Below are 24,308 nucleotides of genomic sequence, written 5' to 3' on the forward strand. Positions count from 1 at the left end.
AAGCCATAAGACTGCTGAACAGCTTCTACCCCCAAGCCATAAGACTGCTAAACAGCTTCTGCCCCCAAGCCATAAGACTGCTGAACAGCTTCTACCCCCAAGCCATAAGACTGCTGAACAGCTTCTACCCCCAAGCCATAAGACTGCTGAACAGCTTCTACCCCCAAGCCATAAGACTGCTGAACAGCTTCTACCCCCAAGCCATAAGACTGCTGAACAGCTTCTACCCCCAAGCCATAAGACTGCTGAACAGCTTCTACCCCCAAGCCATAAGACTGTTGAACAGCTTCTACCCCCAAGCCATAAGACTGCTGAACAGCTTCTACCCCCAAGCCATAAGACTGTTCAACAGCTTCTACCCAGAAGCCATAAGACTGCTGAACAGCCTCTACCCCCAAGCCATAAGACTGCTGAACAGCTTCTACCCCCAAGCCATAAGACTGCTGAACAGCTTCTACCCCCAAGCCATAAGACTGCTAAACAGCTTCTGCCCCCAAGCCATAAGACTGCTGAACAGCTTCTACCCCCAAGCCATAAGACTGCTGAACAGCTTCTATCCCTAAGCCATAAGACTGCTGAACAGCTTCTATCCCTAAGCCATAAGACTGCTAAACAGCTTCTGCACCCAAGCCATAAGACTGCTAAACAGCTTCTATCCCTAAGCCATAAGACTGCTAAACAGCTTCTGCACCCAAGCCATAAGACTGCTAAACAGCTTCTATCCCTAAGCCATAAGACTGCTAAACAGCTTCTGCACCCAAGCCATAAGACTGCTAAACAGCTTCTATCCCTAAGCCATAAGACTGCTAAACAGCTTCTGCACCCAAGCCATAAGACTGCTAAACAGCTTCTATCCCTAAGCCATAAGACTGCTAAACAGCTTCTACCCCCAAGCCATAAGACTGCTGAACAGCTTCTACCCCCAAGCCATAAGACTGCTGAACAGCTTCTACCCCCAAGCCATAATACTGCTGAACAGTTAAATAAATGTCTACCCAGACAATTTACATTAACCCCCTTTATTATGTATCTTAATTGTTTTGCATTGACTCCATGCACACTCACTAGACTCTACCAACACATACGACACTGACACTGACACGCCCACACACTCTTATCCAGAGCAATTAGGGCTAAGTGTCTTGCTCAAGGGCACATCAACAGACTATACACCTAGTCAGCTCGGGATTTGAATCAGCAACCTTTTGGTTACTGGCCCAATGCTCTTAACCACTAGGCTACCACACACACACGCACACGCACACGCACACACACACACACACACACACACACACACACACACACACACACACACACACACACACACACACACACACACACACACACACACACACACACACACACACACAAACTGTTTCCTCATCAATCTATGCACAATACCCCATAGTGAGAAAAACACTGAAATACATTTTTTACAGAAGTATTCAGACCCTTTGCTATGAGACTGGAAATTGAGCTCAGGTGCATCCTGTTTCCATTGATCGTCATTGACATGCTTCTACAACTTGATTGGAGTCCACCTGTGGTCTATTCAATTGGTTGGACATGATTTGGAAAGGCACACACATGTCTATATATAAGGTCCCACAGTGCATGTCAGAGCAAAAACCAAGCCATGAGGTCGAAGGAATTGTCCGTAGATCTCCATGACACGATTGTGTCGAGGCACAGCTCCGGGGAAGGGTACCAAAAAATGTCTGCAGCATTGAAGGTCCCCAAGAACACAGTGGCCACCATCATTCTTAAATGGAAGAAGTTTGGAACCACCAAGACTATTCATAGAAACTGAAACCTGTCGAACGCTGAAACCTGAACTAAAGACCTCGGTATAAAAGTGTTTTTAAAGTGGTATAAACTGCCTTCATGTTACTGGACCCCAGGAAGAGTAGCTGCTGCTTTGGCAGCAGCAAATGGGGATCCATAATAAATAGAAATACAAATAGAGATGGTCACCCGGCCAAACTGAGCAAGCGGGTGAGAGGAGGCTGCTAAGGGGAGGACGTCTAATAATAATGGCTGAATGGAATGGTACCATTCCTAACACTCCATTACATCCATTATTATGAGCCGTCCTCACCCTGCAGCCTACACGGGTATGTACAGTGCATTCGGAAAGTATTCAGACCCCTTGACTTTTTCCACATTTTGTTAAGTTACAGAAATATCACATTTACGTAAGTGTTCAGACCCTTTACTCAGTACTTAGTTGAAGCACCTTTGGCAGCGATTACAGCCTCTTGGATATGAGTCTACAAGCGTGGCACACCTGTATTTGTTATGTGCCAGCTGGGATTGTATGAATTGCAAAATATAAAAGATGTAACATACAGTTGAAGTTGGAAGTTTACATACACTTAGGTTGGAGTCATGAAAACTTGTTTTTCAACCACTCCACAAATCTCTTGTTAACAAACTATAGTTTTGGCAAGTCGGTTAGGACATCTACTTTGTGCATGACACAAGTCATTTTTCCAACAATTGTTTACAGACAGATTATTTCACTTATTATTCACTGTATCACAATTCCAGTGGGTCAGAAGTTTACATACACTAAGTTGACTGTGCCTTTAAAAAGCTTGGAAATTTCCAGAAAATGATGTCATGGCTTTAGAAGCTTCTGATAGGCTGATTTGACATCCTTTGAGTCAATTGGAGGTGAACCTGTGGATGTATTTCAAGGCCTACCTTCAAACGTCATGCCTCTTTGCTTGACACAATGGGAAAATCAAAAGAAATCAGCCAAGACCTAACTGAAGTCAAATCAAATTTTTATTTGTCACATACACATGGTTAGCAGATGTTAATGCGAGTGTAGCGAAATGCTTGTGGCGATCCTAAAGTGGCGATCCTAACTGACCCAAGACAGGGAAATTGAGTTTAATGTATTTGGCTAAGGTGTATGTAAACTTCCGACTTCAACTGTATGTTAGCAGGTGATGTTATTCTTCAATAACACAAACCCCATGGCAAATCAGGAGGTGGAGGATAGGTTTATTCAAATAGGACAAATTATGCTTGGAAGTAGATGGTTATTCTCCCCTGTCCTCAGTGATTCTCTCCAGCGATTCTCTCCAGTGGTTCTCTCCACAGAACAAAGGGACAGCATGTAGTTTTATAACCCAGCCCTAGCCTGTGGTTGACCAATTAGAATTCCTTGCAATAAAACTAGCCAATGGCCAAATAACAAGTATCCTATTTCAGAAGACATATTCCTCACGTCTCTGAACCATTGATCAATAATTCCCTATTACAGAAAAAACACTTTCCATTGATCGTTAGTTCTTGTCCTCTTGACCTCTCATACTCTGGCTCTGCGTTGTGTATTTATCTTCGACATATTCTTACACATATCACGTGAAATGAATGACATTGTACACCATTTTTGGGGACCCATTTTGGCTCGTGAGCTCTACTTTCAAAACTATTGGCTAAAATTATACAAAACCTTTATACCGCTTTTTTAAGAATTAAAACAACAAGTAGAAAAAAGTAATGTTATCGACAACAAATTGCCTATAACAGACAATACATGTATTTATCAACATGAGGTTATGTAGAATACTATTAGATGTAAAATCCCTAGAGTTGACATTTTCACTGTATAGGATGTTTGAGAACAATCCTTTTCACACAGGTAACAACCAGCTTGATATTATCAAGGTTTATGTGACAGGAGTGTCTGGCAGATCTCACCTCTGACAGAGGGCACAGGTATGAACCTGGACGCCACCAGCACTCCAATATTCAGTAGCATCACTACCAGAAAGGCTGCCCGGGCCTGTAGACAGACAGTACAAATGGTACTGTTACAGTATATGAGTTTAAAAACCCCGGAGCCCAGCTAGTCAGTCCTGGTAAAGACATGGTGGGTTAATGTTAGAGGATCTCATGGTATGAGACCTACGACCATGCCTCAGCACTACCTGGCCTGATGACTCCTTGCTGTCATGCTGCTGCTCCAGTTTCAACTTTTCTGCCTGCAGCTATGGAACCTTGATCTGTTCACCGGACGTGCCACCTTGTCCCAGACCTGCTGTTTTCAACTCTCTCTCTCTACCGCACCTGCTATTTCGACCTCTGAATGCCTGGCTATGAAAAGCCAAGTGACATTTACTCCTCATGTACTGACCGGTTGCACCCTCTACAACAGGGGTGTCAAAGTCAAATGGACGGAGGGCCAAATAAAAAATTTAGCTACAAGCCGAGGGCCGGACTGTTCGAATGTTCATTGAAAAATTTTTAAATGACGCATATAGTCTAGTGAACCTAATTGAACCTACTGAAAACCTAACAAATATATTCCAATATGATCAGATAAATAAAGCAATATTTTCTTATGGCTCTGTCAGTAATCTTTAATTTTCAACAGACACAAAAGACAAATTTCCTTTATATAAAAATCCCCATAACATGAACATTAAATGAAAGAAACCGGTATTCAAGGCACCATCAGTAGCCTATATTTTCTATTTTAGCAAAAGTGGGCTAAATTTACTTCAAAGAAAAAAACAATAATAGCAATTTTCTATCATCCACTCAACTGAAATATTTTTAAAATATAATTGGATTGAAATACAATAAAATAAAGTGCAAAAATCTATTAATCAAAAACAACACTTTGTTTAAGGAGAAGTAACATGCAGTGAAAACAAATATTAAACTTTAACTTTTAAACTTGAACTGAGTAAAAACTCTAAATATGTGATTGCACAGTAATGTTCACTTGTTTGAGGTTGAGGGTGATACTTGGTGGTGTCCCATCTTTTCCACAAGTTCATCAATGTTCGGGGTAAGGCTCTGAGCTGAGGAAATCCTCAGAATTGAGTGGAGGTGTTCAGCAGTAAGTCGACTTCTGTGTGATGTTTTGTTCAGGTTCATCAAAGAAAAAGTTGTTCACACAGGTATGTGCTGCCAAACATAGACAACGTTTGAGCAGCCTGGATGCGCAGCTGGGGCATTGTGTCGGGGAGGAAACGGGCGAACTCCGCAGCACCCACTGCCGCATATTTTGTCCTCAGTGCATCATTGCATTGGAGGTCAATCAACTCCATTTGGAGGTTTGGTGGTGAGCTTTCCACGTCAACAGCAAATGGGTTACCGAGCAGTTCCAACCTGCTTTTTTGTGCTTCAAAGTCAGCAAATCGGCGTCGAAAGTCAGCGGCAAGCATACCTATTTTATCAGCCAACTGTGCGCTCGGGAACGCACTGGTAGAGAGCTTCTCTTTCATGGTCTGGCAGCTGGGAAAGTGGCTCAAATTTTCTTTCCGCATCTGCGTCTCCCACAGAGTCAGTTTGGTTTTAAATGCCTTCACTGTACTGTACATATCAGAGATGACATGATCCCGACCCTGCAGCTGCAAGTTCATTGCATTCAGATGACTCGTAATGTCACACAGAAAAGCCATTTCACACAGAAACATTTCGTCTCGGAGTTGTGTTGTGTCTTTCCCTTTGCTGTCCAAGAACAGACAAATCTCCTCACGAAGCTCGAAACATCTTTGAAGCACCTTTCCCTGGCTTAGCCATCGCACCTCTGTGTGATAAGGCAAATCACCATGCTCCGTTTCTAACTCCGTCAGAAATGCCTTGAACTGGCGGTGATTCAAACCTTTGGCTCTGATAAAGTTAACTGTGCGCGTGATGATGCTCATTACATGCTCCATTTTCAAGGCTTTACCGCACAACGCTTCCTGGTGTATGATACAATGATAAGCTGTCAGCTCACCTGTCGCGTTTTCCTCTTGCATCTTTTCCCGTATCTTCGCCACCAGTCCGCTCCTGTGTCCACACATCGCAGGTGCTCCGTCGGTTGTCAAACCCACGAGTTTTTCCCAAGGCAGCTCCATCTCATTTACACATCTTGACACCTCTTCATACAAATCATGCCCCGTAGTTGTGCCATGCATAGGACGTAAAGCCAAAAACTCCTCTGTCACGCTTAGGCTGGAGTCCACTCCGCGGATGAAAATTGACAACTGGGCAATGTCAGAAATGTCGGTGCTCTCATCCACAGCCAAGGAATATGCAATGAAATCTTTTCCCTTTTTCACAAGCTGCTCTTTTAGATTGATGGACAACTGGTCTACTCTCTCGGCAATGGTGTTTCTGCTCAGACTCACATTTAAAAAGAGTTGCCTTTTTTCTGGGCAAACTTCGTCACAAACTTTAATCATGCAGTTTTTGATGAAATCCCCTCCGTAAATGGCCGGGCTGATTTAGCGATCTCTTCTGCCAAAATAAAACTGGCCTTGACAGCAGCCTGGCCTTGTGATTTGGCTTTTTTGAACAGAGCCTGTCGAGATTTGAGGCCTCGTTTTAATTCCTCTGCCTTTTGTAGCCTTTGTTCCATGTCCATATTCTTGTTTTTGTCCGCGTGTTTCGTTTCATAATGTCGTCTCAGATTATACTCTTTCAGTACCGCCACACTTTCTCCACACAGAAGACACACAGGTTTTCCAGCTACCTCCGTGAACATATACTCCGACTCCCACCTTGTTTGAAACCCCGGTTCTCAGTGTCCACCTTCCGTTTTGCCATTTTTGATGGGTATCTGAAAGTTAATTTTACTGTGATGCTGACGACTGCTGTGCCAATAAATATTGAAATGAAGCAGCCTACTGCTCGGTGCGTCACCGTTGCATTGTGGGAAATGTAGTATTGGTGCGTGTAAAAGATCTGCGGGCTGCCGGCTTGCTGCGGTCTGCGGGCCGGTTCTAATAATAAATCAAGATCATCCCAGGGGCCGTAAAAAACCTTCTCGCGGGCCGGATGTGGCCCGCGGGCCTTGACTCTGACATATGTGCTCTACAACCACTGTGATTATTATTTGACCCTGCTGGTCATCTATGAACGTTTGAACATCTTGGAGAACTATCTGGCCTTAATGGCCATGTACTGTTAGAATTTCCACCCGGCACAGCCAGAAGGGGACTGGCCACCCCTCAGAGCCTGGTTCCTCTTGTCATGTCTTTGGCTATGTCGGATTAAGTGATATGACATGCTATTCTATAAAATAATTTCTCCGTAATTAATATCACCTGATTGAGCTAATCATGTAAATGTAATTACAGTAACTAGAGAGTCGGGCACCACAAAATAATATTTATAGAGCTGTTATCTTCCGAATAAACTCTTAAAGACCTAGTAATACAGTATTTTACATCAAATCAAAATCAAATCAAATCAAATTTTATTTGTCACATACACATGCTTAGCAGATGTTAATGCGAGTGTAGCGAAATGCTTGTGCTTTTAGTTCCGACAATGCAGTAATAACCAACAAGTAATCTAACTAACAATTCCAAAACTACTGTCTTATACACACAAGTGTAAGGGGATAAAGAATATGTACATAAGGATATATGAATGAGTGATGGTACAGAGCAGCATAGGCAAGATACAGTAGATGGTATCGAGTACAGTATATACATATGAGATGAGTATGTAAACAAAGTGGCATAGTTAAAGTGGCTAGTGATACATGTATTACATAAAGATGCAGTAGATGATATAGAGTACAGTATATACGTATACATATGAGATGAATAATGTAGGGTATGTAAACATTATATTAGGTAGCATTGTTTAAAGTGGCTAGTGATATATTTTACATAATTTCCCATCAATTCCCATTATTAAAGTGGCTGGAGTTGAGTCAGTGTGTTGGCAGCAGCCACTCAATGTTAGTGGTTTCTGTTTAACAGTCTGATGGCCTTGAGATAGAAGCTGTTTTTCAGTCTCTCGGTCCCAGCTTTGATGCACCTGTACTGACCTCGCCTTCTGGATGATAGCGGGGTGAACAGGCAGTGGCTCGGGTGGTTGTTGTCCTTGATGATCTTTAGGGCCTTCCTGTAACATCGGGTGGTGTCGGTGTCCTGGAGGGCAGGTAGTTTGCCCCCGGTGATGCGTTGTGCAGACCTCACTACCCTCTGGAGAGCCTTACGGTTGTGGATGGAGCATTTGCCGTACCAGGCGGTGATACAGCCCGCCAGGATGCTCTCGATTGTGCATCTGTAGAAGTTTGTGAGTGCTTTTGGTGACAAGCCTAATTTTTTCAGCCTCCTGAGGTTGAAGAGGCGCTGCTGCGCCTTCTTCACGATGCTGTCTGTGTGGGTGGACCAATTCAGTTTGTCTGTGATGTGTATGCGGAGGAACTTAAAACTTACTACCCTCTCCACTACTGTTCCATCGATGTGGATAGGGGGGGTGTTCCCTCTGCTGTTTCCTGAAGTCCACAATCATCTCCTTAGTTTTGTTGACGTTGAGTGTGAGGTTATTTTCTTGACACCACACTCCGAGGGCCCTCACCTCCTCCCTGTAGGCCGTCTCGTCGTTGTTGGTAATCAAGCCTACCACTGTTGTGTCGTCCGCAAACTTGATGATTGAGTTGGAGGCGTGCGTGGCCACACAGTCGTGGGTGAACAGGGAGTATAGGAGAGGGCTCGGAACGCACCCTTGTGGGGCCCCAGTGTTGAGGATCAGCGGGGTGGAGATGTTGTTGCCTACCCTCACCACCTGGGGGTGGCCCGTCAGGAAGTCCAGTACCCAGTTGCACAGGGCGGGGTCGAGACCCAGGGTTTCGAGCTTGATGACGAGCTTGGAGGATACTATGGTGTTAAATGCCGAGCTGTAGTCGATGAACAGCATTCTCACGTAGGTATTCCTCTTGGCCAGATGGATTAGGGCAGTGTGCAGTGTGGTTGCGATTGCATCGTCTGTGGACCTATTTGGGCGGTAAGCAAATCGGAGTGGGTCGAGGGTGTCAGGTAGGGTGGAGGTGATATGGTCCTTGACTAGTCTCTCAAAGCACTTCATGATGACGGAAGTGAGTGCTTCGGGCGGTAGTCGTTTAGCTCAGTTACCTTAGCTTTCTTGGGAACAGGAACAATGGTGGCCCTCTTGAAGCATGTGGGAACAGCAGACTGAGATAGGGATTGATTGAATATGTCCGTAAACACACCAGCCAACTGGTCTGCGCATGCTCTGAGGGCGCGGCAGGGAATGCTGTCTGGGCCTGCAGCCTTGCGAGGGTTAACACGTTTAAATGTTTTACTCACCTCCGCTGCAGTGAAGGAGAGTCCGCATGTTTTCGTTGCAGGCCGTGTCAGTGGCACTGTATTGTCCTCAAAGCGGGCAAAAAAGTTATTTAGTCTGCCTGGGAGCAAGACATCCTGGTCCGTGACGGGGCTGGTTTTCTTTTTGTAATCCGTGATTGACTGTAGACCCTGCCACATACCTCTTGTGTCTGAGCCGTTGAATTGAGATTCTACTTTGTCTCTATACTGACGCTTAGCTTGTTTGATTGCCTTGCGAAGGGAATAGCTGCACTGTTTGTATTTGGTCGGTCACCTTGCCCTGATTAAAAGCAGTGGTTCGCGCTTTCAGTTTCACGCAAATGCTGCCATCAATCCACGGTTTCTAGTTTGGGAATGTTTTAATCGTTGCTATGGGAATGACATCTTCAACGCACGTTCTAATGAACTCGCACACCGAATCAGCGTATTCGTCAATGTTGTTGTCTGACGCAATACGAAACATATCCCAGTCCACGTGATGGAAGCAGTCTTGGAGTGTGGAATCAGATTGGTCGGACCAGCGTTGGACAGACCTCAGCGTGGGAGCTTCTTGTTTTAGTTTCTGTCTGTAGGCAGGGATCAACAAAATGGAGTCGTGGTCAGCTTTTCCGAAAGGAGGGCGGGGCAGGGCCTTATATGCGTCGCGGAAGTTAGAATAACAGTGATCCAAGGTTTTGCCAGCCCTGGTTGCGCAATCGATATGCTGATACGATTTAGGGAGTCTTGTTTTCAGATTAGCCTTGTTAAAATCCCAATAGCAGTCAATATCAACCGTCACCTTAATTCCGTCTCATCTGAAAGTTGTAAATTCTGCACGAACCCTGGCTAACAATTTGAATCAGCAAAACAAAATTGGGGTTAATTATTTATTTACTAAATACCTAACTAATCACACAGAATTACACATACACATAATTAAATCATTACTTGATTACAAATGACATCATAAAGGAAAACGTCCCTGGTGGGCGGAACAAATATGACATATTGTTACACAAAAGACAAGGGGCTGGGTTTGAGAGAAAGAGCGGGAAGACTGAGGAACAAAGGCGAAACTGTGCCATCGTAAATACAGTATCTTATGCATTCTAAATTACCGCCCATTTGGAAAAGGAAAATGCAATAAATATTTACTCTGAGCTGCGCTCCGGTAGGTTGGTGGTAGATGGAAGGCCTTGTTGCCCAACCGAGTCCTTTGAAGAATGTCTCTGGTGGTCAATTGGATACGTTGTAGTAACGTCGTTGAGTGGTAGACAGGATACTCTGTCTGTTCCTCCCTAACCTTCGTTTGCAGCTGCGGTTGCTAACTCAACGGCTAGGACGTATCACTTCTGTAGTGAATAAGAGTTCAAAGTTCATACCATTCGCAACCAAAGCTCACGCTGATGTTGGCTTTGTTCTGTAGTTATTATCGTAACCATTCTGACATAGGACCGTCGTCCTACATCCCCGGGACAGGAAGTTCTATTGTCGTCATGGCTTATATAGGAAGGAAGAAAAGGGGTGTGTTTCATAGTTTACAACCTCTGTCGCTTCACGTGGGTGGGCCACTGAGTGAGCAGCCCTATCTTATGAAAACCCACATCTCACATTTTAGAAGCTAAAATCACATTTCATCCCATCACAAATAATTTCATATTCAAACATTTATATTGAACAACAATTCCGTGTGAATCCGATAACTCTGATGTGTAGACTTTCCACTGTATAGTTTATGTCATCTTATCATTGATGAGAATGTCTCAGATGATAACCGAACTGACATCATATTCATTAAGCATATGTTCCATTGGTCGGATTACCAGAATATAGTTCAATATAGTTCATTTCATTCACCTTCTGACGTTCCCAGAATCTCTATGTTAACCAAGGGTTTTGCAAATGTAACCTCAGTAGGGTAGAGAGAGGAAAAGGGAGGGAAGAGGTATTTATGACTGTCATAAACCTATCCCCCAGGCCAACGTCATGACACTCTCTCTAGATTTCTTCCTAGGTTCATACCTTTCTAGGGAGTTTTTTCTTGCCACCGTGCTTCTACATCTGCATTGCTTGCTGTTTGGGGTTTTAGGCTTTGTTTCTGTATAGCACTTTGGGACATCTGCTGATGTAAATACATTTGATTGATTGATTAGGGAAGCGGGTTAACAACTGGAAGGTCAGCGATTCGAATCTCAAGTCTGACTGGAAAATCAAGTATTCTTCCTTGTGTTCTTACCAGGAAGTAGTGGTCAGTGAGCAGGATACAGGACTAGAAGAAACCAAAGCTGGGGGACAGGTCCTCTTGCAGAGTGAAGAGCTGTTCTTGAACCGCCGACCACCCTGCCACACACACAGGTGAACATGCACACAGGTGCACACACAGGTGCACACACACGCCCATGCACACACGCACACACACACAAAATAAGAGGCTGCATATTATCACCTGAACACCGACAGAACTCGTATTCCAAAGATCTCAGTAAATCATTTCTACAGTGTGCTAAATCAGGGTCACACAGAGTGTTTCTTGGTAGTTTTAAACAAATCTACTTTGAAACAAAAGTATAACTTCACACACATGGTTATGGGCTTAAAAAAAGAAGAAACATGTACCATGTCAGATTTAGAGTTTTTGAGTTTGCATACCAATATTACACTTCATATACATCACAGAAGACTAAAAACACATTTTTGTCTGTTAAAAAAAAATATGTTTATTAATTATATAAAATTCTAATAACAGTCCACCCTTGAGGCCATTAGAGGGCGATTTGGTCACTTGACTGCTGGAAAGGGCTACCATCAAAGGGATAATTATAGTCTTATATACAGTAAAATAGGATTGGTATTGTTACCTCCACTTTGACTGTGACAGTGTGCAGCCCAGTGTTGTCGCGTCTTTACTATCATTAAATGAAGACTTTTAGTTTTTATCAAAGATTCTCTGAAATTAGTATTACGAGATTAAACTGATTAATCATGTAACTGTAATTAACTAGGAAGTCGGGGCATCAAGGAAAATATTCAGATTACAAAGTAATATAACTTTTCAGATATTTTATATCTGATCAATTTGTCTTCGAATTAATGAATTATTTACTTTACCTCACATTAGTCTCATTCCAAACGTCGTAAATTGTTGGTTATCTGCACGAACCCAGTCTTCACTATGAGTCATCCATACATCAATTGTCTTAAATAATTTATTTACTAACTAAGTAATTCACAGAAATGTATAAACAAACAGTAGATAGTTACACGGAAATGATAACGGAGTTTCCCTAGTGGGATAAACCGGCATGGCGGCTTGGTGTACAAAAGGGAAGCGGGGATCAACTGAGATAAGACAACACACAGTTGATAATTATAACTATTGAAATGCTCATCCTTTGCACATGAACGTTCACTCATTCGGGAACAATTGCAATCAATTAATATATTTACGCTCAGTGTGTCGTCAGGGTATCTGTTGAAAAGTTTGTTTCTGTTGGAGAGTTTGTCCGCCCTCTCTGTCGTGGTTAGAATGGATAGTTCAGAGTGACATTCATTCAGGTTATTATGGATAGATGTTTCGGCAGTTGTCGTTCTTCGCGTTCAATGATAACGAATTCCTAGCTGCAGACTAGTAATTAATATCAAAGACTTGTTCTTATTCTGTCGGTATCGATAGTCTAATCAATAGTCTAATAGTTTAACCACGTGGGATGGTTAAAAGATTCAGCCATCTGGTCTCAAAACTTGGCCCTCTCGTTATTGAGGTAAGCTGGTCTGCAACCTTAGTCCTCTCGTAATTGAGAGCAACATGGTCTGTTGAGAAATTCTCAAAGTGGGGTTTTTATTCAGGAGTTGCAGAAAAAGGCTGTCTCATGACACCAGGTCCGAACTGGGCTCATGGGCGGTCCTCTGATTTAGTTAAACTCCAAAGGGAATTGTAGTTTCCTTCATTAAACAGTCCAAAATCACATTACACAATTTTACAAACAGTATCATCTTCACTCATTCATCTTAAACAACAATTAGATGTAAACCTCATATTTGAGGCTATTATATAAACAGCATTATGGTAATGTGACTGTATTGTCTCCCATGAGTTTCACAAAATTGTACTAAACGGACCAGTTCGTAGCTGGATTCTTCACCAATCTTTTATACCTTCTCCAGAACATAAATGTTGTTCGGACCTCAAGTTCTGTGAGGTGGAAGAAATTCCTTTGTTCTCTATGAAAATTCACTCTGTCTCTATACTGTGGCCACGAGGAGATCATCTCCTCCAGGAATTTACGACCTCTCTCTGACCACAGCAGCCTGGGTGTAGGAGACAGGGAGAGGGGGATGGGGCTTGCTGTACCCAAAGAGGGCAACGTCATGACACCAGTGAGGTAGCGTGAGGGGTCACATGGCACAACATACAGGGGCCCCCAGCCGACCGACCTTTACCCAACTCCACTCCGTTAACAGTAACTTGAATCGCTGTGACTGGGGCATCTCTCTGACTGGGGCCAGAGAGACCATGGTTATGATCCTAATGGGACCAGAGACACTAGGCTTATGGTCCTGAGGGGACCAGAGAGACCAGGGTTATGGTCCTGAGTGGACCAGAGAGAAGGGTTAGAATACAGTACAACATAGGGAAAGGTCATCAAACACATCTGCAGAGACAGGGGAGCCAACATGAAAAATGTCTGTCCACCTAACAGGTGACCTGACAGATGTGAAATGGAGAGCAAGGTGGACTCCCTGTAGCATGAGGTATAGTGGTAGGTCTATCACAACATCCTGAAGAGGTCTCAGGTGCTGGAACGCACCAAATGGAATGACATCTGCTGAAACCATGGTGACCAATAGAAGCTTCCTCTTATATCCCCTTATTCATTTCTATAAAGAGGAAACCAAGAAGGTCCTATTAACAGGGTTGAGGGATTGTGTATTTATCTTCAACATATTCTTACACATATCACATGAAACGGATGACATTGTACACACACATGCAAAAATGACAAGGTTGTTATAACAGCCATGACACTTCCATAGTTACCAGATAGTAACTTGTTTCATGAGGTATTCTAACTTTTAGAAGTTGTTCTTTGTCCTAAACATATCGACATGGGATGAAATTGAAATGCTGTGCTGTATTGGGTGTTGGCATTAGAGATACAGTAACCAGGAGAGCAGGGAAACCAGATTGACTCAATAGAAACTTAACCCACAAACATTCTTCTGTTACCTAATCACCCCTCACAACCACACACACACACACACTATTGCTACCTCATCACCCCTTTCACCCCTGGAGGAGGGGAGATAACAGTTGAAGTGGTATAGTGGCCAAACCAGATGGACTGGTTCCAGCTGTGGCTCTCAGTCCTGAAGGATGCCAACAGATCCATCTGGTACTGTCATGTATGGAGCTATATAAAGACATACTGTAGTTATTATGCAAATAGGCTGTACGCAGGGGTGGGCAACTCCAGTCCTCGAGGGCCTGATTGGTGTCACAATTTTCCCCCAGCCCCAGCTAACATACCTGATTCCAATAATCAACCAGTCATGAATTTCATTAATCAGCTTTGTTTGCTAGGGAAGGAGATAAAGTGTGACATCAATCAGGACCTCAAGGACTGGAGTTGCCCACCCCTGCGTAATGTCTGTCTTATGTTTAAATGAATGACATGGAGCAGGAATAGATTAGAGTGGAGTATAAATATTATTCAGATGTGTTGAGCTAGCCTGGTCCCAGATCTGTACGGCCAACTTCTATGGTTGTTGTCATGCCGCTTGGGTCCAGGGGTGATGAAAACATCAGCACAGATCAAGGAGTAGTTACCTGAAGGGGTCTAGACCAATCACTTTAGATCTTTTCACATCAATCATATCTTGATCAGAGCTAATCTGATTGGTCAAAAGACCCATTAGTAAAGAAATCAATATGAATTGAGCCTGTGTGACCACAGCTGTAGAGAGCTGGTTGGTAGAAAGCTAGACATATGAATGTTGTATTGTTTGCAATTCAATACCAGTGGAGGGGCATTAAGTAGTGAAGTGACTGACTGCTCAGCTTTGAGGTGAAATTCACAAAGAATGCACATATCTGTAGGTCTGCGGTTTCTTTACCTCATTCTAGAATCTACTCCAGTCAACTGATTGGCCATGTACAAATATAGACATGTATCGCCCAATTCAGTGTAGACAGCCTGACACTGCGTTGGGGGGTGTCGCCAGAGCAAGTCCGACAAGAACTAGCGCTCCGAAGCGCTTGGGCATCCTGTAGTGACGAGAGGGCGGTGGGAATCTACTGGACAGAATACTGCCAGGACTGGCGAGAGCAACATGAACGCACGGTATGCTAGCCACGTTAGCTACACATTAGCTACTAGTTGGCGTTCAGACCGTTTGATTTCCATTAGCGATCATAGCAAGATCGAGCTAACTGTTACACACGAAACGACTCCTCTCAAATTATGCTTTGATGTAGCTAAAAGGAAATACAACAGAGTTGTATACTGTACTGTCTTGTGCATGGATACGTAATCGATTAGTGAAATCCGGGATCCTTGGGACGTCTTTCACTTCTGAAAATGTATGCACAAATAGATAGGTGTAAGCACAGTGAGAAAACCTAGCACATGCTCATATAACAAGTCAGCAATAATAAAGTGGCAAGAATTTGAGGTAGATGTAGTTGTTTGGGATTGGCTCCAAAAACTATATGAGCAGTTTTGAACATTATTATCAAGCTCCTTTGAAGTATTTACCCCTAAAAATAGATATTTCTTAGCTGTCAGCAAATGTTCAGTGAATAGTGGTTGTTAATGCAATAACTCTTAAAATTGTGGTAGAGAGACAATACCAAAGCACACATGATATTGGCATGTTGCACCAAAATCTACAACGCTCTTTTATCTGGATCTTCATTGATGAAAACAATTACATGAAAATACACCAGAATAGAATAGATGAGGTGACATTGTAATATGAGGTTTGCAAGACCTAGTAACAGTAACTAAAGTCCGGGAACTTCCTATTGAATATTGGGCGCGGCCATGCTCATGAAACATAATTACACTTGCACGAGCGCTTTAAATCACGAATGCGTTTACATAGCGAGCTTGTTGCGAGGGGGATATGATCGTGAACGAGCGCTCAGTCAGGCTGGCTGATACCGTTAGACACGTCTGGGACCTGCAGCGATAGAGAGAGAGATGCTGAGGTGACAGGGAGAGAGAAGTAGAAAAGGGACGATTAAATCAAACTCATTATGTCACTGCTGAATTCACATGTCTGTATGTAAACCTCAGCTGCAGAATCAACGTTGCATGCATAATAACGCGCCCGCAGTGGAATTCCACTCAATGTCTCAACATTCCGTCAAGACAAACATAGAGGATTATTTGTAACCACGCCCGGCTCCTTTCGGATCAAGGATCGGAGCGGTCAAGGTATGGACACCGCAGCTATGCAAACTGATCCTGATAGCTAGCTAGCTAACATTGGACAACGTCAACATGCACGAATGCAGTAGGCCACATTAGCTACATTTTTAAAAGGACTGACGCAATGTATTATCGCTGCCAAGGTCGTCCCATAACTAGATGCATCGAGATGATATTTTAGAACGCAGTTTCCCCATAGCCTTAGTAGGTTGATTATCTTTATGCTAACCAATAGCTAAATGCAAAGAGGCACTCTCGTATAGCCCGTGTGTGCAATCAATGTGCGTGTACGCGCAATCGTAAATCTGCTGTCGCAACGCTAGGCTAGCTACGCAGCTTCGTAAAGCAACAACACAGGCGCGGTGGTTACACATTGTAACACACCAATTACTTACTTATGTGGTTATTACTTTGTAACAGCTGACTGTTACTAGAGCGAATTTATATCGTGCATTGTCGTCATAACATTTTTATTCTGGTAATGCTAGTGGATATATTTGTCTCGAGCTTGTTCGTTTGCGGTAAAGCAGCTCCAGTATGACAGACAGCCATTTCTGTCAACAGACATTATTTTTGACAGTAACTCCATAGCTTTGTTTCTAATCAATCACTCACGTCATATTATGGTTATGTTAAACTGTCGTGTGTGTGTGTGTGTGTGTGTGTGTGTGTGTGTGTGTGTGTGTGTGTGTGAGATAGGGAGAGAGGGTAGCTTGTGATTCAAGATCCAGAGCAACTCATTAGTTGAGAAGAATAGCTTATCAACAGGCACATTTTACAGTACAGAGTCCCACATACAATCAATACATTCTTTATACAGCAATTGAGCAATACAGTAGTCTGCAAGTACTTTAGTGAGGTTCAGATATTGAGAGACAACCCCAACATCATTCACTACTATCATGCCTACTCCTGACTGTATCACCATGCTCTCAGGGGAGGCTCCAGGGCTAGGCTGCACATCTACCATTCCAGTGTTTAATTGCTATATTGTAATTACTTCGCCACCATGGCCTATTTATTGCCTTACCTCTCTTTTCTTACATCATATGCACACACTGTATATAGTCTTTTTCTGCTGTATTATTGACTGTATGTTTGTTTTATTCCACGTGTAACTCTGTTGTTGTATGTGTCAAACTGCTTTGCTTTATCTTGGCCAGGTCGCAGTTGTAAATGAGAACTTGTTCTCAACTAGCCTACCTGGTTAAATAAAGGTGAAATAAAAAAATAAATAAAATAGGCTTCGTGGCTAGGCTCCAGAGCTAGGCTCCAGGGCTAGGCTCCAGGGCTAGGCTCCAGGGCTAGGCTCCATGGCTAGGCTCCAGTGCTAGGCTCCAGTGCTAGGCTCCAGTGCTAGGCTCCATGGCTAGGCTCCAGGGCTAGGCTCCAAGGCTAGGCTCCATGGCGAGGCTCCATGGCGAGGCTCCATGACTGGGCTCCAGGGCTAGGCTCCAGGGCTAGGCTCCAGGGCTAGGCTCCATGGCTAGGCTCCATGGCTAGGCTCCAAGGCTAGGCTCCAGGGCTAGGCTCCATGGCTAGCCTGCCCATGGCCAGGCTGCCCAAACTGCTGCACATACCCCGATGCGAATGCGCTTTTGTTAAATCATCACTCGTTTGGTGAAGTAGGCTGTGATTCGATGATAAATGAACAAGCATCACATTGATTATATGCAACGCAGGACAAGCTAGTTAAACTAGTAATATCATCAACCATGTGTAGTTAACTAGTGATTATGTTAAGATTGATTGTTTTTTATAAGGCAAGTTTAATGTTAGCTGGCAACATACCTTGGCTCCTTGCTGCACTCGCGTAACAGGTGGTCAGCCTGCCACACAGTCTCCTCGTGGAATGCAATGTAATCGATAAAAACTTGAATCGTCCATGCCGATTAATTGGTCGACCTCTACTACATAGTGCACTACTTTTGTCCAGGGCTCATAGGGAATAGGGCACCATTTGAGTCACCCATAGAGGAGGACGTCTCTGCTCCAATAGACCAGGCTGAGGCTGCTCTAACCCACTAATGAATTAGATTAGCAAACATTGGAGGTGTTTCCCCTAGTTTAATGACTCCTATTTACCGTGTTGACTTGGCACATGTTTGTGTGTGGGTGTGTGTGGATGTGTGACTGCTCAGACTAATAGGAATGGAAGTAGGCTTATCATCTCATCATGACTGCTTTATTACTGTGACATGCAGTCTAGTCTTCCAGCACATTTAAATATTCCCTTTATAGTGCACTACTTTTAACTGGGGCACATAGGGCTCTGGTCAAAAGTAGTGCACTCAATAGGGAATATGGTGCCATTTGGGTCTCAACTACAACAGTGTGGACCAGCCACCTGCTGGCTGAGTGGGTTGGTTCTGGGCTGGTTCTGAGGCAGCAGGCAGCCTTCTGTACCTGTATTCATAAATTATCTCAAAGTAGGAGTGCTATTCTAGGATCAGGTCTTCCCTATCCATACACAGGGGCGGCAGGTCGCCTAATGGTTAGAGCGTTGGACTTGTAACCCGAAAGGTTGCAAGATCGGGTCCCCGAGCTGACAAGGTAAAAATCTGTCGTTCTGCCCCTCAACCAGGCAGTTAACCCACTGTTCCTAGGCTGTCATTGAAAATAAGAATTTGTTCTTAACTGACTTGCTTAGTTAAATAAAGGTAAAATAAATAAACACTGTAATATTATTCATTGTGATCTAAAAGTCAAAACGGATCCTAGATCAGCACTTCTACTCAGAGATGCTTTATGAATTGCCCAGGTGGAGAGATTGAAGAAAATATACTACTCCCGCTGTACAAAAAAGTGCTCATTTTCTAACAGGAATGTATCTGACTCCAGAGAGGCAGGGGATTGGAATAGAGCCTCTGTGACCTTGAAACTTAGGCTACTGCAGAGTGTGTTTTATTGGTGGCTTCTCACACAGAGAGATGACGGTTGGGGTTCCCTGACTGTATGTTCCCTGACTGTACGACAACACACTAAATGCATGCTGCTCTGCTAGTCTTATCTAGGAAGAGCGAGAGAGATGCAGCGCTAGGGCCACTGTGTGTGTGTGTGGGACTCCAACAATGTGTCAACGACACTATCAAATTTCACTGTCTTCTTGATTTCACTGTTATCTAACTGTCTGCATCTGTGCTGTAATTGACGTTTCCCACCCCTGTCCCATTGCATCATGGGATTGCTCCTGTGCTGGTGATACACTGTGACATTGATGTCATGTCATGTAAGCAAAGAGTGTTCTGAGGCCTCTTTGCATGATGCTAAGAGTAGCCTACTTCCTCACTCAGAATGTTAGAGTAGCCTACTTCCTCACACAGAATGCTAAGAGTAACCTACTTCCTCACACAGAATGCTAGGTGTATCCTACTTCCTCACACAGAATGCTAAGAGTAGCCTACTTCCTCACACAGAATGTTAAGTGTAGCCTACTTCCTCACACAGGATGTTAGAGTAGCCTACTTCCTCACACAGAATGCTAAGTGTAGCCTACTTCCTCACACAGAATGCTAGGTGTAGCCTACTTCCTCACACAGAATGCTAAGTGTAGCCTACTTCCTCACACAGAATGCTAAGTGTAGCCTACTTCCTCACACAGAATGCTAAGAGTAGCCTACTTCCTCACACAGAATGCTAAGAGTAGCCTACTTCCTCACACAGAATGCTAAGTGTAGCCTACTTCCTCACACAGAATGCTAAGTGTAGCCTACTTCCTCACACAGAATGCTAAGAGTAGCCTACTTCCTCACACATAATGCTAAGAGTAGCCTACTTCCTCACACAGAATGCTAAGTGTAGCCTACTTCCTCACACAGAATGCTAAGAGTAGCCTACTTCCTCACACAGAATGCTAAGTGTAGCCTACTTCCTCACACAGAATGCTAAGAGTAGCCTACTTCCTCACACAGAATGCTAAGTGTAGCCTACTTCCTCACACAGAATGCTAAGAGTAGCCTACTTCCTCACACAGAATGCTAAGAGTAGCCTACTTCCTCACACAGAATGCTAAGTGTAGCCTACTTCCTCACACAGAATGCTAAGAGTAGCCTACTTCCTCACACATAATGCTAAGAGTAGCCTACTTCCTCACACAGAATGCTAAGAGTAGCCTACTTCCTCACACAGAATGCTAGAGTCGCCTACTTCCTCACACAGAATGCTAGAGTAGCCTCACACAGAATGCAAAAAATAAGTTCTCATCACTTTTGAGAGTTTGCTAATAAAGTAGGCTATAACTCGTAAAAATATGTGAGAATACCAAAGAGGTCGAATGTGTTTTACGACAGGAAAGTGGCCAAGTCTTGGAAGCATTTAAATGATCAAACACTACGAGTCTGTTACACGTCAGTGACTGGTCTAGTCAACACTGAAATAGGCCTGTCTTGGTTTGTTGTTACACGTCAGTGACTGGTCTAGTCAACACTGAAATAGGCCTGTCTTGGTTTGTTGTTACACGTCAGTGACTGGTCTAGTCAACACTGAAATAGGCCTGTCTTGGTTTGTTGTTACATGTCAGTGACTGGTCTAGTCAACACTGAAATAGGCCTGTCTTGGTTTGTTGTTACACGTCAGTGACTGGTCTAATCAACACTGAAATAGGCCTGTCTTGGTTTGTTGTTACACGTCAGTGACTGGTCTAGTCAACACTGAAATAGGCCTGTCTTGGTTTGTTGTTACACGTCAGTGACTGGTCTAGTCAACACTGAAATAGGCCTGTCTTGGTTTGTTGTTACATGTCAGTGACTGGTCTAGTCAACACTGAAATAGGCCTGTCTTGGTTTGTTGTTACATGTCAGTGACTGGTCTAGTCAACACTGAAATAGGCCTGTCTTGGTTTGTTGTTACATGTCAGTGACTGGTCTAGTCAACACTGAAATAGGCCTGTCTTGGTTTGTTGTTACACGTCAGTGACTGGTCTAGTCAACACTGAAATAGGCCTGTCTTGGTTTGTTGTTACACAAATGTCTCGTCTCTTGGTTCTGTTATAGATCCGTTATATATAGAGGGTATATGTATCTTATAGAGTGAAGCTTGCGTACATTTTATTAGATTTATTGAACTCTGTAACCCAGAGGTGGGGTCAATTACATTTCAATTCCAGTCAATTCAGAAAGTAAACCAAATTCCAATTCCACATGTTACCCATTGGAAAACATTGAAGATAATTGGAATTTCCTTAATGGACTGGAATTGAAATGGAATTGATCCCAACCCCGATGTAGTCTATTCCTTGAGTAGCCCTGCTGTCAGCGTGTGTGTGGGGCTGCTGGGTGTGTGTGGAGGTGTGATGGCACTGTGGGATGAGAGAGAGCTTGTGTGGGACGGCTGCACCAGGAACCATGCCTAGGCCCACTGGCCTAGGCCTCAGCTGTCATTAGCTATCATCTCCACAGGCCTAGGCCTCAGCTGTCATTAGCTATCATCTCCACAGGCCTAGGCCTCAACTGTCATTAGCTATCATCTCCACAGGCCTAGGCCTCAGCTGTCATTAGCTATCATCTCCACAGGCCTAGGCCTCAGCTGTCATTAGCTATCATCTCCACAGGCCTAGGCCTCAACTGTCATTAGCTATCATCTCCACAGGCCTAGGCCTCATCTGTCATTAGCTATCATCTCCACAGGCCTAGGCCTCAACTGTCATTTGCTATCATCTCCACAGGCCTAGGCCTCAACTGTCATTAGCTATCATCTCCACAGGCTACTTGACATTCCTTCTGCACACCCAGTGGTTAATGTTCTCCGTCACTGCGAAGGATTTCCGTCGTATGGTTTCTGAAGAGGTCTTTTTTGAGATCAGTGTCGATCCGCAATACGCGTTTGGATATGATATAGGCTAATCTAGACAGAAGCATGTCTGTTCTACAAAATATATTCCCAAATATTTTCTTTTCTTTGTTACGATGTGGGCACTGAACTGACATGCATGATTGTTGCTGACACTCCGATGTTCAGATGAAGGGAATGAAATAGTCTATAATGCGTACCACAGCAGCGCTCAACTCGGACAGCGGTGAGGAGCTTATTGTTGCCGCTGGCGAAGTCACTCAAAGGCTGTGATTTATCACTCAGGATAGAAATGTCCAGTGGTACTATTTTTTCCATGTAATATTGTTATTAAAACTATAGTAGAATAGTTGACCTATTTACCTAGTCGGCTTGTTGTTGTGTGTCCTATGCAAGATGAACGTTCCTCTCGAGGCGCATTTAAGTTGTGAGAACCATAAGAGGGAAACATGTATTTTGACAAGCACAACAATTCTTCATACAATTGCTGGAAAACAATTTAGAAAGCAGTTTTTGTCCTTTGAATCCAAGTGTTCCATTGCTACCATGTTTATTTCTCTGATCCTTCAATTTCACGTGTGGCATCCATTTACAAATGCAGTTTTACAACAGGAGTTTCAAGCATGGTTTTACGCCTCTATCAGACCGACAGCCTTATTGCGTTTTGGTACACAAGAAGTACATTAATTTCCAATGAAAAGTGGATGTACAACCATCAGACGGGTGATTGACATAGCAGTAGGGGGTGAAGACCTTGACCGTTCGGGGGCGCTTGCTGGGGAGGGGTGGCTCCCAAACATCATCCAAATCCTCTGCATCCTCGACTCTGTGAATAAAATAAAGGGATACATTGTTATAAAGACACACAGAATTACAGTTGACTACATTTACAAAACAACATTACTGTAAAGTAAAAACACCAAGCTTCAACTTTATCTGTACAGTGAACATAAAAGGTGTGAAGTACACACACAATGCAAACAGTAACACTTTGGAGACAAAGGCAGAGGTGAAGACCACAAATAAACAATGACCATGAGAGTTTAGTGGCCTCTCCAATGACCATGAGAGTTTAGTGGCCTCTCCAATGACCATGAGAGTTTAGTGGCCTCTCCAATGACCATGATCAAACTCGCAGTTTAATACATGTACAATATAATCCTATTTCCCTAAAAGCATGATGGTCAGGACTTTCTGACATGAAAGAGGAGGTTAACATGGCCCCAGACAATCAATCAGATCGACTTAAGTTTCAGTCATGGGATTATTTTAGCTTTAACCCTGTGTATATAGTACTTTACATCAACAACAGATGTACACCTGTTGTATTCGGCCCATGTGACAAATACATTTGATTTGATGTTAGTTCTGTGTTGAGGGAGCCTCAGTCAAAGCTATGTCTAAAGGTTTGGAACCTTCCATACAGTTTACATTTACATTTAAATCATTTAGCTGACACTCTTATCCAGAGATACTTACAGATACTTCATTAACTAGAGTTCATTATATTCATTATTATATTCAACAGACCACAGTGTATTGTGGTGGTGGTTTTATGTGTGTTCTGCCTTTCTCCCGGGCCTGTTGTTTAGGTCTCTACAGGAACCTGATGCCCGACCCAATCCAATACGGCTGGTGGTAGTTAGCAGGACTGGTAGCAGAGGAAGACCCACAGTGAGCAGCAGTCCACCGCAGGCGGGATGAGTGCTGCAGCGATGGACCAAGCTGACATCCTCACTGTGCTTGTCCTGGTCAAGGAACGATGGAAAGTGGTACGTGTGTGTGTGTGTGCACATGTTAGTGTGTGGAAAAAGTAACCAATTGTTAAACTTGAGTAAAAGTAAAGAGACCTTAATAGAAATGGACTCAAGTAAAAGTGAAAGTCACCCAGTAAAATACTAGTTGAGTAAAACAATAAAAGTATTTGGTTTTAAATATACTTAGGTATCAAAAGTAAATGTAACTGCTAAAATATACGTATGTATCAAAAGTAAAAGTATGAATTATTTCAAAT

At 43.4% G+C, this 24,308-nt stretch overlaps 1 pseudogene; it reads left to right on the forward strand.

The window, feature by feature from the left end:
• The first annotated feature begins 16,113 nt into the window (after nt 1–16,113).
• LOC135525608 (tau-tubulin kinase 2-like) overlaps nt 16,114–24,308 on the forward strand; it is a 46,735-nt pseudogene continuing 38,540 nt past the window's right edge.

Source organism: Oncorhynchus masou, chromosome 32, assembly GCF_036934945.1.
Source record: "Oncorhynchus masou masou isolate Uvic2021 chromosome 32, UVic_Omas_1.1, whole genome shotgun sequence".
Lineage (NCBI taxonomy): Eukaryota > Metazoa > Chordata > Actinopteri > Salmoniformes > Salmonidae > Oncorhynchus > Oncorhynchus masou.